This window comes from Pteropus vampyrus, unplaced genomic scaffold (genome assembly GCF_000151845.1).
Source record: "Pteropus vampyrus isolate Shadow unplaced genomic scaffold, Pvam_2.0 Scaffold19, whole genome shotgun sequence".
Taxonomy (NCBI): Eukaryota; Metazoa; Chordata; class Mammalia; order Chiroptera; family Pteropodidae; genus Pteropus; species Pteropus vampyrus.
Window position 1 is genome coordinate 16,489,026 of NW_011888800.1, and position 18,278 is coordinate 16,507,303.

The 18,278-nt window shown below is 37.3% G+C and overlaps 1 protein-coding gene across 2 annotated transcripts in view; it reads right to left on the minus strand.

Moving 5' to 3' along the window:
- Positions 1-17,998, minus strand: part of WDR72 (WD repeat domain 72) — a 216,534-nt gene extending 198,536 nt beyond the window's left edge. For both annotated transcript variants that reach the window (XM_023527871.1, XM_023527870.1), the window contains exon 1: positions 17,796-17,998. The gene's annotated coding sequence lies outside the window, so the exon portion shown is untranslated. The remainder of the gene's footprint in view (positions 1-17,795) is intronic.
- Between the last annotated feature and the right edge of the window lie 280 nt (positions 17,999-18,278).

Sequence of the window (18,278 nt, forward strand, 5' to 3'; positions counted from 1 at the left end):
CTATATTGGGTATCTGATGAATATTCTTTTAACCAAACTGATCTTGATGCTTCTTCCTTTTATAGCTTTTGTGAAAGATAGGAATCATTTCTTAATCATTATTACATTCCCTATAGTACCTGAAATACAGTGCTTTGAATAGGAAAATAATAAATACGGTTGAATAAATTATTTTCTTTATTATTTTTAAGCTCTATATTCCAAAAGGAAAGTATGAACTTTAAGTTGGGTTAAAATTAAACACGAGTCATTTAATCCCTCTGAGCTTCATTTTTCTCATCTATAACATGGGAATAATGATGATACCTAGCTCAGAGTATTGTGAGGGTAAAATGAGAACATGTATATAATGTAGAATCAAGGGTGGCATTCAGTAAATTACTGTTATTTTAATTTTAGCTCTCATACCTTGAGATAATAGCAACAACTACCCATAGCAAATTTCTTCACCATTACATTTTTTTACTTTATTCTTATTCATATTAAATTCATTTCAAATTCACTAGATTTTAAATTCTCCTCCAAAGACAGGGACTTCAGTATGATATGTCCATAGTTGTATTCTCAGGGCCTATAAAAGGGTTTAGGACAGGCAGGCACTCAATAACTATTTGCTGAATAAATGATGGAATATATACATTATAAAGACTCACGTCTAGTAAAGCAACCACCCATGCAAATATGTGCAAATGTTTAAGTATCTAACAAAGTATTAGGCACTTGGAGTTTAGAAAAATAAGTCAAAACATTTCATAGATTAAAACCCTTACTAGTCATGGGATTTCTAACATATTCAATTAGAAAACAGAAAGTACCAGGACCAAAGCCACAAGAAATCAGGTCTTAACCAGAGTTTATTCTGAACAATCCAGATTGCTAAATGTAGTGAAAACAGACCTGGAATTCAGAGACCTAATTCTAGGGCTACTATTACCACTTATCTCCAGATTATAAGGGTACTATGTAGTAAAATGAGGATACTAACACCTGTATTGCCTTACATCTCAGTTTTCTTATGAGGAATAAATAATGTAAATAAGAGCATATGGGTATAATATACATATTATGCTACCATTATACCTTGCATATATTACTCATATTACAAACTCCCATAATCTAGAAGGTAGTACAAGAAGTGGCCTTGGAGATCATTAATCTAATCCCAATTCCTCGAGTATAAGAAAGCTGACAATGAGACTTCTAATTCGGAGATTCTGCGACACTAGTGAATTGTACAGTAAGGAAGAGTAATGGATTAAAAGGTTGCACATTCGGAAGTCACTTTTTTCAGACTCTCTCTCTCTCTCTCTCTCTCTCTCTCTCTCTCTCTCTGGAGCAAAATTTAAATAGTTACCCCAGAAACTTTGTGCCTTGCTATCAGTAGGAGAGAGAGTAAATCCATGTCTTCTGAAACACTGTATAATTCCCCAGAAATCTCTAATCGAAAATAAATCTCAAAGGAAAAAAGTCTATTGTAGAGTCTCTAACTTAGAGGGAAACTCTGATGTGGCAGAGTAAGTTATGCCCCTGAGAAAAGTATACTATCCCATTTCAAATAATTATGTGTCTAGATGAGTAGTAAAATATTTGGAAAGGGATTATCACAACCCTCAATTTGTAATTATAGTATTCTAAACTTGAGTGCCTGAATAATATTTTGGAATGTCTAAAATGAGACTATGGATAGATGTTTACAGGCCCTTAAATGCCTTCTAAATCTGGCCTATTTAAAAGAAATGTAAAACAAACACTTCCACTGGAGGAAAAAAAATGAACATAAAAAAAGAAATACTTTTACAGACAGGAATAAAGTTATAGCCTATATTATAAAAGTCAAATAAATTTCCCTCATATGGATCTAGTCATAGCACCAAGTCACAGTACCAAATATAACACTTTAGATTTCGATACTGTATTCTGTAACTTATAAAATCAATATTTTATCATATAATCAGTATAGATAGCTATTGTAATAATTATACACATGAATGAAATGTTCTCTTAATTGACTCTCAAATAATTTGTACACAAATTTTTTACTGTAGCCTACCCAGATACCACAATGGATTCTCAAGATGAGAATATGGCCTTCAAGAAGCTCATAGTCTACAGGTAGAATACCTATGTAAATAAATTATTCACTAGCTATATAATTATATACAACTAGATATAGTTATATAACTGTATATATATATCTACATATCTAGATATATATCTATATATAACCAATCAATTTTCCCATAGTGACTTTGATACTATGAAACAACATAGCACAATGCTCTGGTCATGTGCAAATGCTATGAGAACACAGATAAGAGTGTGCTGTGACCTACAAGAATAGCTGGTGTTTCCTCAACTTTTGCCTTCTTTTGATTTTTGTCCCCTTCTTCAATAATATATAGTCTCTCGAAACCCTTTTCATATGTATATATTTATTATTTTGTTATTTCTTAACAGTATAAGTAAAAACATTTTTAAGAAAAAACATTTTGCATCTAGTAATTATTAAAGTATGTGTGATAAAGCTGATTTTGATAGTTTAATTTTATATAAAGACAAATTCCATTTATACCTAATTATAAAAGAAAAGCATATTAAATTTAAACATGTTATTTTAACATTACATATTTAAATATACATTAAAATTTAGATACATATCAGACAAGACTAAAACAGCATTTGTGCCATAATGCTTAAGACTCCTTACCTTTTATGGTTAATAATATCATTTACTTTTATAATTCCCACATCTTGTTTCTAAATAAGAGAAGTTTCAGACTGTTATTTTAATGGTTTTTAGTCATTAAAAATAGAGGAAGTTTGTGAATATTTTTCCTTTTTAGAAAAAGCTAATTTGATGAAATCATTATGATTTTCCCCATTTTAATGTTGATTTTTAAAGTGTTAATAACAGCTTGACGTCCCAAATAAGGATCTTTACCAGATGGACACATCTTATAGATCGAAGGAACACCTTTCTTGAGGTGAATCTGCAGAATACTTACTGTTTTCATTTTCAATGACGCAGGATTTTAACAACAGAGTTTTCTATGCTTCCGTTCTAAAAACCAGTGGTCAACTATGATATAAATTAAATAAATCAGAGCCTCCTAGCCATATGCCATGGCACATACTGGACTGTGAATAGTTGATATAGGGATGAGAGAAATTGAAACCCTCAAGCCAGTGTGTGTACAAAGATAATCATTTTTTGTATTTATGTTTTGATATAAAAAGGATGGGAACACCAAGTAAAACCTATGTAGGAACAGAAATCATTTAAAGCTATAGAGTCCAAACCAAAGAAATATGCCTCCTGGTGAGGCATGCATGCTGAGAGCTGTTAACTCTTGCCAGATTAGCAAATAAAAATACAAGATGTCCAGTTAAATTTGAATTTTAGATAAAACAAGTAATTTTTTTTAGTGTAAGTATGTCCTAAGAAATATTTGGGACATGCATATACACACACAAAGGATTACTGTCCATTGCATAAGACATGCTTAAAAAACTTATTTATTGTTTATCTGAAATCCAAATTGAACTGGGTTTCTTGTAGGGATCCTAGGGCCACAGGCAACCCTAGGTTACAGCCAAAAGGGAGCCCTGAAGAATGCTATCACCTCCTCCCTCATTCTACAGATGAGAGAATGAAGGCCTAGGAAAGTTGGTTTCTTGGTCAAAGTAACCCAGGAAGAGAGCAACTTAGTGAGAACCAGAACTAGCCTGACTAGTAATAAATCACCCAGAACTCACCCCCTGTACACCATGACAAAGTCCACCCAGACTTCCCCACCAGAAAGTCTTAGAAATCTTCTAAGCAAAATAATCTGTTATTTTGGTAGTTCTTTAAAACTTTTTTAAAACCCCAAGTAAACAATAAATAAAAAAATCAAGCAAAACAACAGTAAAACTTCTTATGCATTCAGACTCCGAAGTGGTCTCCACTGCCTTTAAAAACTGGGCTAACACTTCCTAGTCTTTTCTCCATAAATACAATATCTAGCAAGTACCAGAAAAGACACCACACCATTAAAGTCCTCATCCTCCTTCTCACCTTCCTCTTCTTCCCTGTGAGGATTTGTTTTTATCTCTTTGACTTATGTGAGGCTAACGAAATGATGAGTATGATGCAAATGTGGTTTTGTGTCTGGTGTCTACTGGACACTGGAATTGTTTACCTTGTCATAAACAGCTTTCTTCAGGGACACACCCAGATACTGAGTCTCTGCCTCACCAGCCTCAAAGTCAGAGACAAATCTCAAACCCCTTGACTGAAGACAGCTGACCAAAAAATAGATGAAAACCTTAGTTACCATACATGACAATAATCTGAACAAAATAACATCTGTGAGGAAAGTAAAAATAGTGCAGCAGTTAACGATATAAGCTTTAAATACAACCAGATCTGAGTCTGAATCTCGGATTTGCTATTTAGAGTTGTGTGACCTCTTTGAAATCTCATCTCCTAAGTGGAGAGAAATCCCACCCACTTTCTTCAAAACTCATACTTGGATGCTGTTAGGGACAGAAGTGAATTACCTCATGATTCTTTACTTCACAAAAGATAACTTGGTCATCTAGAGCCCAGAGGGAGTTTTATTTAGAGCTTAGGTTACAAGAGCTTGGAATGTTAAAATTCATCAAATTATACATTTGAAATAGGTACAGTTTCTTGTATGTAAATTATAACAATAAAATTGAAAAAAACAAATAGATTGGAGATCAATTTGGCTGATTTCACAGAGCCAGCTAGTCTAAGTGGCAATAAATTGTGGGAGGGCACAGAGGGAGTAGAAAAATGCTGCAGAGAAAGTATCTGAGTATGAGAATAGGCCAGAGTAAGAGCTACTTTAACCACAGGGGAATATGAAACAAGCAGCCTCAGGGTTCCATACACAGCTGGGTGTGGTCTCAGTAGAAGGAAGCCAGCCCTGTCCCCCAAAAACCTGTTTGCAAATGCTCCTGAAGCAAAAGGTTTATTTTATCAACAGGTTGTAATCAGATCATTCCTTAGAAAAGGTAGAAAAAAAAAAAAAGTTTCTACAAAGTCAAAAACTGCCGAAGGCATATTTGAATTACACATAAAATTCCACCTGGACTACCCAGTGGAGCATGACTATTTCAGAGTTAACCCTTAACCAGTATCAAAGCCATACGCCTCCAAAAATGTTATTATCGAGTGATTAACTGGCACTTAAGAATCTCTAGAAAGTGATGTGTTTTAGGTAGGGAATATCTAGGTAGGTAAAATAACTCAAAGATCAAGGGAAGAATTAAACAGATATGCAAATTAATACCTGAACTCCAAACACTCATGATCTGGAACATGCATAAAACAAAGTAGCCAAGAAATCACTTTCCTATCACTATACAGATGAGGTTCCCATCAGATCTCAGCTCTCCCAGCCTCGTGAGTCAAAGATTTTCACAAAGTACTGTATTACCTTCAAACTTAACCTTTTCACTTATTAGGCTGTAATGCAACAGAGCTCACGTAGCCAAGTTAATGCCAAGCATGTTCCATTTACAGACGTCAAAGAGATAGCATTTGGGTGGTAAAAGAAATGAAAGAAAGACAAATCATTCTCTCTGGATAGCTCCTTTACTTTATATTCAATCAGTGAACAACTTAATGAATCTCCAATCCATTTGTCTAAAGCCTTAGTTTTAGGCTTTAAGAAGTGGATTTTTTTTTTTTAAGTTTATTCTACATTAAACTCTATAAATTTTACAAAATCTTTTTTATACTTAGAGATATTTAACATGAACAAAATTACTACTAGTTCATTCTTAAACAAATCCAACAAATATTTATTGAAAACCAAATATATTAAAGAAGGTGGGTTGGGCTGCAGAGAACACACAAAAACAGAAAAACACAGTTTCTGACCCTAAAATAGTTACAACTCAGTCATCTCATGATTAATTTTAACTATTTCTGCTATTAGACAAAAATTTTTTTCCCATGAATTCTATATACCTATTTCTAATCTTGAGTCATTTGGGGTCATATCCAAGTATAATATGTAAAACTATTTGCCTAATATATTAAATTAACTCTATTTTTAGTCTTAAATTAACTTAAGAATAAATTAAGCTCTATAAAAGTCTCCTTTAGAATGATTTTAGTCATTAATATCCATAAAACCAAGGAGTATGATGTACTAGTTATATTTTTTTGAAATAAATACTTGTGTAAGTATGTATGTTATTTGCGATGTGTTTGCTATGTACTACATAAAGTCGTACTGGGAAACACATCTCTAATCCATTCCCATAGTGAATTCTTTTCCTCTACCTTTTCCAAACCTCACCCCAACCCAGGCAATTCCTTATATCCATACCTTCTTAGTTGATAACTTTTCCCTCCAATTAACCAAAACAATCGGGCACTTTGACATGAGTGAGCTTTCTTCCATCACTTCGACATTGGTATCTTTTCCTTATTTTTAGCTTATTTTTCTAATATATCCATATTAATCTCTTATAATAACATTTTTATCTTCACCCCACCTCAGTTACCTCAGTCACCTCAGTTACTCCTCCCTTTATTAACCCTTATTTCTTGTATCTTCAACTGGCCTCCCTTTTCCTTGGCCCCTTTGCCTTTACTTATATACATTTAATTAACAAATACTTGAGTATCTACTAGGTTCCAGAGACTATGCAAGATCCTGGAGAAGTAGACAAGAAAGACAAAGATATTCACAAACCTTAAGGAGATCACCAATGACTATAGAGATAGGCAAATCCCAAGTCACCGAAGGTATGATCAGGGCCATGTAAGGTAAATGCAAGGATGTTTGGGGAGGAAACACTGGTGGGGTTTAAAATCAAACATGGGAAAGATTTCTGCAGGGAGATAACATTAAATCTTCCACACTTGCTGGTTTTGTGACCCAGCAAATTCCTCGTTACTTTAAAGTTTATTTTACTCATCCACAAAGTGGGAATAATAGCTACCTTACTTGGCTGTAATAAGACTAAGGAGGAGAAAGTATATACCCAGTAGTGAGGCCCTAGAGTTAGTCAGCCTGGATTGGAATGCCAACTCTACTGTCCGTGGATAGGTTACTTTACAACTGCATTCTGGATTCCTCATCAATAAAATGTCAATAAATTATAATATCAATCTAATTGAGTTGATATAAGCATTAAATGGGATAATCCATAGAAATCTTTAGATAGTACGCATTCAATAAATGTTACCCGCTATTATTAGCAGTCTTTTATTTAATCTCAAAATCTGTGTCAAAATCCTGCTAAGTAAGCAGTAGTACAAATGGAGGATTCTTGTCATTTATAATCCTTCACTTTATTATTCATAATTTATAGTAGCTTCCATTAAGTGAATTAAGGAGGGGAAATGAAGATAGAATGCCACAGGTACCACACTGACAAAGTAAAACAAAATCTACCATCTTCCGATCTGTTATTGGTTGAATTGAGCCCACTTCAAAATTCATATGTTAAAGTCTTAATCTCCGATACCTCAGAATGTGACCTTATTTGGAAACAGGGTCATTGTAGGTATAATTAATTAAACAAAGATGAAGTCATAGTGGATTAGAGTTGCCCTCAATCCAATATGAATGGCATCTACATAAAACAGGGATATTTAGAGAAAGACGCACGTGGGGAGAGAGCCAAGTGAAGGCAGGCAGAGATGGGGTGATACAAGCCAAGGCATGCCAGATACTGAAAGCAAACCACCAGAAGCTAAGGGACAGGCATGAGACAGATTCCTCCTCACAGCCCTCAGAAGGAACCAAGCCTGCTAAATACCTTGATTTCAGAAGCCGAGCCTCTAAAACTGAGACAATAAACTTCTGTTACTTAAGCCACTTAGTTGTGATACTCTGCTATGGCAGCTCTAGTAAACTAACACACAAGCCAATAGATTTTGTCTCTTTCTAGTCAGAACGTACAGCTTAATAATGCATATATCAATTCTTGAAGCATATACTTAAATTTTCGTCTGAATCACACAATTGATCCTATACTAAATTCTGTTCCCTACTTCTTTTATGTGATAAATCTCCTTTCTATCTACATTATAGGCTCCCTGTGAAAAGACTATATTCATTTTTTTCAATCAACAGGTTATTATTAAAAGCCCTAGTAAATAAAAGATTTAAAAAAAAAGGCTTCGGACCTCTAGAAATTTATAATTTATAAGTCAAGTCATAAATACATAAATAGCTGATGCAAAGTAGGTTGGGATGAGTACTCCCAAGGTACAAGAGCAAAGCTTGCTTCATTCCCATGGTCGTTGATGGTATATCCCTTACACCCTGGCGTCTCTCTTAGAGATATTGCCTTTTCCCATGGGCCATTTGTCTCCTTCCTGACATCTGCTCTTCTCTAAACTTCAGCCCAAGCTGACATTGGAAGTCAGGCCACTGCCATTACGATGATTCTCCTTTTCTCTCAGAATAAACATGGAAGGCACTCCCACAGGCAGGAATATGGACCTGCGGAGACAGTCCTATTTGGAGAAGGCACCCTAATGACCATGATTTTAGTGTTTGCTGACTGTCCACACAACAGGGACACCTCTGCCAGGGAAGCCTTTACACCTACGTTCGCACACTCCAGGATCCCAGAAGCTTGGTCAAAAACAGATTTACATCAAGAAGGCTTATGAATTCCATGGTAGTCTGGAATGAGTGGTAGAGGAGGGACAGGACTTGAGGGTCATAATCCAAAGGAACCTTAGCTTTACTGAAATGTTCAATTTTTTAAAAAGATATTTTCTGGGACTTCCAGCCCATTCTAGTATTAATTCAAGACACAGGAGGTGAGCGTTTGCTATCATTCATCAGTGGATTTTCTGTCATGAGCAAAGGCAAATTCTACCTCATTTTGATCTTCCCCTATCTCACCTTTTACAGCATTCTTCCTAGTCCTGGCTCCCCCCACTTTCCCTGTTCCAGAACACATCTCTACCTTCTGCTTTAATTGTCCTCTCTGCTTTTTTTCTCAGTTCTAAAACATAGTGTTATAAATTCAATTTGACAAGTGTTTTACTGAATGGTAACTAGAATCATAGGTGTTCCAGATGTAGTGCTGGGGGCTTTCCCAGGCATTATCTCATTTCATTAGTGTTATTAGGAAAGCAGGCTTGGTGAATCTAAATTCCTTGGCTAGAATTACATCCTAGATCTGTGAGACTTCAAGGACCACCCAGGTCTCAAAGGGCTTGAGAGTGAGAGTACACAACGATTGCACCACTCTCTGTTTACAGTTTGTTTACAGACAAGTGAGTCCACCTATTTCTTTAAAAACAAAACAGAACGAAAACAACTGAGGTTCAACCACAGTGGTGGTTAAAATGTCAAATCACTCTTTAATCTGAGGGTAAATGTCTAAATAGATTTTCTCCACTTAATCTATAAAACCTATTCATTACATGTGTAGAAGTGCATGTATGGGCAAGAGTGTTTTCAAAGCATCAAGACTTAATACAAAACAACAAAAAAAGCCCATTTGTAACATTGGTGCCATGAAACAAGACTCACGGTACAAAGTGAGATTTCTATACTGCAATGATTTCAATACAGTATATGTCAGAGGTAGTCAAGGGTGACAGGGAAGGGCTTGATTGGACTTATAGGCCACTAGAAACCAGACAAATGTAGTATTTTCTCATATGTCCTGGCCTCTGCATATTCTAAAAAGAAGTCCCTGACAAAAAGATCCCTCTTGTCTCTGCTCTGCTGGTTTTCTACTGACCAAAGAAGTCACCGTCAAGAAATTCTGTCCCAGGGGTATAAATAAACGCCCAATTCCTATAGTTCATGGGTATATGTGAGCCCGAAAGGCCTTGAATCGATCCAAGCCATTTTAACTAGAAAGAAACTAGCTAGTAATGCCTTGTTTGTATTTCTTGGAGGAGGGATACCAGAAACACTTATTTCATTCCACACAATAATTCACCACAATCAGAGGGAGCACAGCGAGGGCAACACCATCTCCCAGCTGCTGATTACATCAAAGGCTTGAAGCACAAATTCAATTTTATGATGTTAATCTCAGCCTGCCACTCAGAAATTTTCTCTGAGGGATATGATTTTTCTCTGGATTTCATTTTAAGAATGATTTTCTTCATCCACAATCAATAAAGATATGTTTTCATCAAAAGACTCTATCTTGGTAGAATTCAATTGGCTATTTCAATCCCTTTTGGTGACACAATATTAATTAAAATAGTTTATGTTGTACTTCAACTGGAAAAAGAGGCAGTGAAAATAAAAGCTACTCAGAACACATGTTCTGTACACATCAACATGGAGGGCAGAAAATAATTTTCTTCTTCAGGAGACAGACATTAGCTATTCAAGAGAGTTGCTCTAACTTGGTTTATCTCTGTCATCTTTCAGGAAATCAAACAAACAAACAAACAAAAAGTTCTTCCTCTTTGTATTTATTGTTCAATAGGAAATCAAAATGCACATAAAAAAGATACTTCAAATGCTCACCACCCTCTGCCTCAAGCAGAGGAGAAAAAAGTGTCTGCGTGCCCATGTGGCATTGAAAGGTGTTAATAAACACAGTCACTGTTTCTTTTAACTAAATAAAAAAATTGCAATACTATTGAAAATTATTTTCAATCTCTAAATAGTGATTTCAATTGAATACTTTGTATTTCTCAAAAGCAAGCATATAGAATTAGCACAGAGCTTTTCACATTTAAAAAAAAATAGGAGGAAATGATAAAACGCGTTATAGAATATACATAAATATTTTAACAGTAATTTCAAAAGTAGCAGTTAATTCCCTTTAGAAGTATTTACAAAGCACCTATTGTGTGCCTGCCTCTGGTCACCACCTAAGAATGAGAGGAAGCCCCAATTCCTGGCCCATGATGCTGACAGACCATAGAACTTCCATCACCACAGAGTTAGAAAGTCTGAGGCCTGATTCCCACAAAGTATATGGAGTGCTCATAAGAGGCTGTACTCTATCTGGGGAGGGGATCAAAGAGAGGTTCTCAAAGAAACTTTAATTACTGCAATATTCAGCTGGTAATTTATAGCCACAGTAAAAAAAAAAAAAAAAAAAAAAAATTAAGATAGCTTAGTCTTTATAGACCAAATTTTTTCAAGTTTATAGTCTTGAAATCATACATGCATTAAATTTCTTAACATGAGAAGGTGGTAATGAACTGTTACAAAATATATTGAGATATATTACAAATTTTAAGAGTTTATTTGAGTAAAAATAGATTTGAATCAGGCAGCGCCAAACAGGAAGTGGTTAGGAGTGCTTCACTTACAGAATGAGCTCAGGGAGAGACTTAATAGAGAAAAGGTGGAAGCAAAGTAAGGAAATTATTGATTGGCTATAGCTGAAAGAATATTTAGCTCTGATTGATTGTCCTTCAGTTGACAAGGTCAATTATATGACCTTGAGGCATTTAAAGGCTTAGATTTTAGTTTGCGTATGTAGGTCACCAAGGCATTAGAGCCACCTCAAATCTAAGGGCCTTGGTGTTTAATTTAGCTAAAGAAAGTGGGTGTATTGATACCTTAAGGAGTCTAAGAATTTCACAAAACTTTGGGTAGATCTCATCCAACAGTTCATTTGTTCAAAGAAGGACCTTAATCTGTAAGTGCTCGAAGAATATATTTTTAGACTAATTCAGATGTTATATCCAAAGGAGAGAAAAGCAGCAAATTAAAGAACACTATGGGAATTTATAGAATCCAGTCCAAGTTCCTATTTTATGGATTAAAAATGACAAGAACAGAAAGTTAAGTATGACTTGGTTAAAGGCAAAGTTTAGATTTGTTTAGACACTTGAACAGCAATGATAAGGTTTAGGCAGAGAAATTATTCTTTGAAGAGTCTATATAAATGTGTATATGAATGCTGGAAGAAAAAACATTGATTAAAATAAAAAGATATCATCCATTAGCATTATATTTAACCACAAAACTTATTAAAATGCAGACTCTCAGGCCTCAGGATAGATGTAGTAAATCAGACTCTCTGAGGTATAGGGTCGAGGAATTTAAATTTTCACTAGCTCTCCAAAGACATTCTTATTCACATTTGAGGCTAAGGAACTTGAGATCTCGGTATCCCCTATGCAGAGCACAATTAATTAAATATTCAAATTAATTGATGAAATAAAGCAATATCCACTGAATGAATGACCAAAAAGAACAATTCTCTCAAAAACTTACTTAAGGCCTAGTCTGCATAGCCTAGTGAGAATGTCAATACCTGGGCCTTCCATAGCAAACAAATCTGGCCTTGCCCTCAAACCACTATTTTTCCTGACAAAGACTGAAACCTAAAGTAGTTAAATTCTTTTGTTGTCTAAATTTTTTTGGCGTATAGAAATTTCCATGCTCTATAGGACTTTGCAATAAAAACTGCCTGAGTTCTTCCTTTGAAATCCAGGTGGAGATATGGCCTAAAAGAGGATACTCTAGATATTTGTATAATGTTTGTAAAGGAGAGCACAGTTGACCCCAATTACCATTTGTGGGGGGCATCTCCATTTGTAAGTGTATTTCTCTCACTATACTAGAAAGAGGATATCTAAATCTCTAGAAACTGTTATCAATAAAGATGTGGACTTAAATCTGTAAAATAATCTTACTCCTCTTTGCTCTGATCTTCCTGGTAACCGCCCATAATTGACTCCCAACCCCCAACATCATCTTTTGTCTTTAGCTGAAGGTGGTGGCTTCCACAATTTTGAGGAGTTACTCTGTGTTCCTGGGTCCCTCTTGCGTGTACAGGAGGTATATATGTTAATAAACTTATATTTACTTTTCTCCTGCTAATCTGTCTCAGGTCAGTTTGATTATTAGACCAGCCAGAAGAACCTAGAAAGGTAGAAAAATAATTCCCCCCCCAAACATTTATAAGAGGGATAAGTCATTCGTGCATGATGAAGTTGGAATTCTGAAGCAAAGTCTTCCAAATTTAAAATAATTTTAAGAACAAACAATACCAAAGAAATATCGCAAGAGAGTAAAATCCTATAACAAATTCATCTCGAAATGTTTAGTTTGCCTTCTGGCACTCCCAAATAACAAACCAAGATTTAACATCCTTTCCCCATAAAAATGTTTTCTAAGACTCACTTCAATAACTCAGACTGAAACAATGACAAGTGCGTCAAGCAAGGCCTAAAGCGGTCTGAGATCCTATCAGGTAAATGCAGGAATGCTAACATTTGCCAGCAAAAAACTTTAGGTGTGGGTGCAACTCCTTTTACAGAGCCAGGCCCTAAAACATAGGCTAACAATGCAGCCTTAGTGTGTTGAAGGAAAGCCTGTAGTGATTGGGGGTTCGGGTAGTGGTGGGAGGTTGGGGTAGTGGTGGGAGAAGTATATGGAAGTATATAGAACTTCACACTACATTCTAAACAACGAGAACAGCTATAGCATTTCTTGTTCTGCTTTTTATGTGTGTAAACATCATAAATCCCATCTTTACTCAAGGCTGCATTAGAGTAGTATTGTATTTTCTTTAATCAAGAGAATAAAACTGATGAAGGGAAACACATTGGTTGATTGCCAGCTGTGAATCAGACAGTCTTGTGTTTTATATGCACCTAAGTCTTCCAAAAAAGTTGAGGTAGACAATCTTGTAGGAAAGACTTGAAAGTTAAATCAGTATCTAATAATGTAAAATAATATATCCTGCTCATTCTACCTTTGAGTAAATTAAAGCTCAGAGAGGTAAATGTTGCTAACATTTTAATTCGCTAACATTCTGTAGCCATTGAAGGATTGGACATCATAGAGACAGTATGCCACGATTTGCATTTGTTACACTCTCTCACCCTGTCGTACTTTCACACAAATTTTCCCCATGGGAAAGCTTTTTCTCAGCATTTCCACCTAGCAAATTCTTACAAAACTGGAACTGTAACTTAATACACAAACATACACACACAGAGACTTGCAGGTAGACTAGCACAGACTTTTATTTAGAATTCATAACTTTGTTTACATTAACTTTTAAACCAACTTAGATCACCTTGGATGTTATAAGGTTTGTGTAACCATGTCCTGTAAGTTGCTAAGAATTTAACAGAAGGGCTGAGATTCAAACTTTTTTCCCCATACCTATGTCATCCCTGACATTGAAGAATGCCCAAATTGTCTTTTCAGGGATCAACCCAGAATGACTTGCAGAACCAGGGGTCTAATCCATCTTGAACCATCTGAGGCTGGCCAAAGAGGCCTGGAGGACTCTATACTGACCTCTTTTTAAATCATTCTTTTTATACCCTCATTATAATACTAAAATCTCCTCGCAGGGGCACAGATTTTCTGCCATTTTTTCACATGCGAGGTATGTATAGGCATGTTTTCTAACTGCATGTGCAGGTATGTCCCCATCTGTACATGCGATAACAAAGCTCAAATGTATATGCATAACTACCCTGAATAAAAACGAATCCAATTCTTTGTTCAAGGATACGCTGCTTTAGGTAGTGACACCCTCCACACACGTGTGTCCTTGCTTGCCAGCTGGAAATAAAGTACCTTCCTTCTCATAAAAGCTTTTTGGAGTTGTCTTTTGGTTGGCAACTACTGAGTAATTAGACCCGGTTTGGTCCAGTAACAGAACTTTTAAAACTGGAACTAAATTTTAACTCCTTTGAGCCTCCCCTTGTTGATATTTAGAGCTTCTCAGGTCCCAGCATTCCCTTTTCTACCTTTCTCAGAGCTCTTATCACTCTGTTGTAGTTATTCCTATGTCTGTTACCTGAACTATGCCATAAATACTTAGAAGGCGGAATATGTCCTTTTCTTTCTTTGCATTCTGCTGTCAGGCAGTTTAACATATAGCAAGAGGTTGAAAAAAGTTGAGGGGAAGTCAGAGTATGAATAAATATGTTACGGCTCCAAGAATTGCCTTTCTTCTCCTTTCTTCCTCCAGACAAGTCAGTTTGTAAATAAATAATCATCTTAAGTATAACTCTAAAGTCTGCACAAAAAGCAAAAGACATATGTAGAAAAAATATTCTTGCCTATAGAAGTACGTTTCAATTTTTATTCAAGCAGCCTAAAATCCTATCAGCTTTCCGGGCGCTCACAACTCATTGATGACTCCACGGAAACATACAGTCACTTAACCATGAGGTTGACTGATTAAATCAATTACAACTTCCTCATTCTGTACTTGCTTTTTAAATATCCACACATAGGACTTTACGTTTTTCCAGGTTAAATTTCATCTTGTTAAACAAAAGAGGAGGGATATCTGTGTTGAAAACAAACAATTCCTACTGTTAAAGAGAAAACCACAGGCCTAAAATGTGTCACACTTGCTGAAAAGCCCATGATACCAAACCTAGATTTAATACTTGATCTAAGTGCAGTTTCACCACTCTCAGAAACATAATCTTCACCAGTCTGGCATTTTCTGGTCAACACCGGTGAGGCAATCTGTCCCTAGGGCCCCCGCTAGTCCCCCCACCCCACAGAAAGACGCAAACTTCATGATAAATGCCCTCACACACAAAAAAAGTCCCTGCCCCCAATAATCCTTTATTTTCTTTTGTTAATAATTCCCTTGCCCTATCCTTCTTTCTATAAAGACCTTCCATTTTGTACAACCCTTAAGAGCACTCGTACTTGCTGGATGTAATGCTGCCCCATTGATGAATCTCTTAATAAAGCCAATTAGATCTTCAAAATTACTCAGTTGAATTTTGTTTTTTAACAGTACCATTAATTAGGTTGTAGACAGACTGTCACTTACATTATGATCATAACTTCCTTTGATCTTTGTAATGACCCTAGGCATTATTATTATCTTTATTCTAAACTTGACAAAAATGAGGCTTAGAGAATGTGTACCTTGTCCAAGATCGGAGCTAGAAAATGATGACAGATTCATCTCCAAAACTCATTCTCTTAACCACAGCACTAAACTGCTTACTTAGGTGGGGTAGGGGCAGTGCCCAGAATGTTAGGACACCCTCGGGAAAGAAGAGCAAAACTCTAGAAGAGATATTTCTGCAGAGCTGTGATACCTAGCTCTAGAAATAAGAATTTGCCTTTTATAAAAGAGTTCAAAGGAACCTGAATGTCCTTTAAGACCAATCACAATCTCCTTATTTTGAAGACAAAAGTGGTGCACATAAGTTAAAGGACTTGGCAGGACCCAAGAATTAATCTGGGGACTTGCCACAACTTCAAAGCTGATCTGGTACTAGAACTCGGTGCACAGATTCTTTTAGTTCTGATTCCCACCTCCTCTTCCAGCCTCCAATTCAGTCTAGAACAGAACTAAATCTAAAAATACTAATGACTGCTAAAACTGTACTTTCAAAACAGGGCACCAGAGGTGGACTTTATAAAGCACTAACAAATTAATAAGATGCCACAAATTGTGAGTAACATTAAAAAACAGAAATAAGTGACTTTTCAAGCCCCAAAGACATCTGAATATAGCACTTTGGAAACCTTGAAATATTCCTAGTATCATTGTTTCCAAGGTTCCATAAAGTAATTTCATAATTTAAATGCACTTCATTTGCAGTTGGCCACTATTAACTAGGATCTCAGATTTCTAAGACATTCATTCCATTGGGTAGAAATTTCAAAGAAGGAGAGACTTAATAGTTGATGTTTTGTTAATATAATAATTGTAATTGTAAAATAACTTCCTTAAAAGACTTGAAAATATTAGAATTCAACAGAGTCCCATTCATTGCAGTTAAAAAAATAATAATCATCATTTTACTATACCACTTCACGGAGTTTCCTTTTCTCCTCCAACTCTGTTTTCTTTACAGTATTGGTGCATTTTAATATTGAAGACTAAGGAACAAGTCACAAGATCAAATTAACCACAAGTATTTGCATGACAAAAGCGGTTGCATTCTTGAGCCTAGGTGAAGAGTAACAACAAGGTACCGCGAGGGGGTAGGAAGCGGGGCTGGCGCGGGGAGGAGGAGGAGGATAGGAAAAGGATGAAAGGAACAAACACTTTGCAAACCCTTTCTCGTGGTAAAAATATTCCCAACAGATGACCTAGTCTCCAAGGGTCACCTGGAACTCATTTAGCATAAAAATGAGAAGGGAAGAAAAAGTTAAGGTCACCGTACTGCAACGTTCTCTTCTTAGTTAACTTATTAGAAATGTACAAAAAAAAATGCTCTAATGAATGAGGGTGGAATAAGGAAGTACCCATCGCGAAGGGAGTATTCCTGGTACACCTTCTTCAGATTTTTCATCAATGCAGACATGTCCCCCTTTCTCCTTTATTTTCCTGCCCCTTGTCTGACTTTTGCGACAAGTCTTGTGTCCGCATTCTTTATTGCTGGCTCAGCCGCGCGTGCGCCGCAAGAAAGTTTTGCCGGGCCCGCTCCCCCGACCGCCCCCAAGCTGCCACACTTGCTTTGGCTCACGGCCACCAGAGGGTTTTCCAAGCTACGGAACTCTCCTTGGAATTAATTCAGTGGACTCTGGTTCCATAGAAGCTCTATTTCCGAGTCCCAAGAAGCTCTCTCAACAGGGTCCCTAAAAGTCTCTGGGAGCCGACTCCTCCCAGGATCACAGGTAGGAATACTGAGGCCCTTACCGACCCCGACCCCTACCCCTACCACGCATGCACGCGCGCGTATACACGTATACACACACACACACACACACACACACACACACACACACACACGATAGGACCGTAGATGAGTGGCTCTGGTCACTACGACTGTGACATCTGGACAACAGTTTGAAGAGGGAATTCTCCACGTGCAAAAACTTGGAGCAAAAGAAGAGGATATAGCTAGCAACTTTACGGGAGCTCACCTTCCTTCCCCGCCCCTCAGTATCCAAACACCCGGCCGACGCGGGTTCTAAGAGCGGGTAGGCAAGCGGCGGCCAGAGACCCCCCGCCTGGGACCCGAAGCCTAAGCGGAGCCCAGCGGGCGCCCACCTTACCCGAGCCGCACTGCGGCGGAGAGCCTGGGACCGCAGCCTAATAGAAGGTCCGCGGGACAGCCCGGCAGCCTCTCTGGATGCCCCGGACACGCCCCTGACACGCCCCGGAACGCCCCGGGCACGCCCCGGACGGCTCTCCTCTCCCCCCAGCCCAGTCTCGGCCCCCTCCCGGTTTGGCTCTGGCCCCGCCCGGCCGCGCTCGCCCGGCTCCCTCCGGCCGCAGCCGCCCAGGGCACCTGCGCTCCCTCCTGCTCTCACTGGAGGCGGAACAGGCCCGCCCACAGCCTTCGAGGTGCCCGGTCCTTCCAGGGTTGATGAATGTTCGAGTTCAAGGTAGGCCAGGTGGCAGGA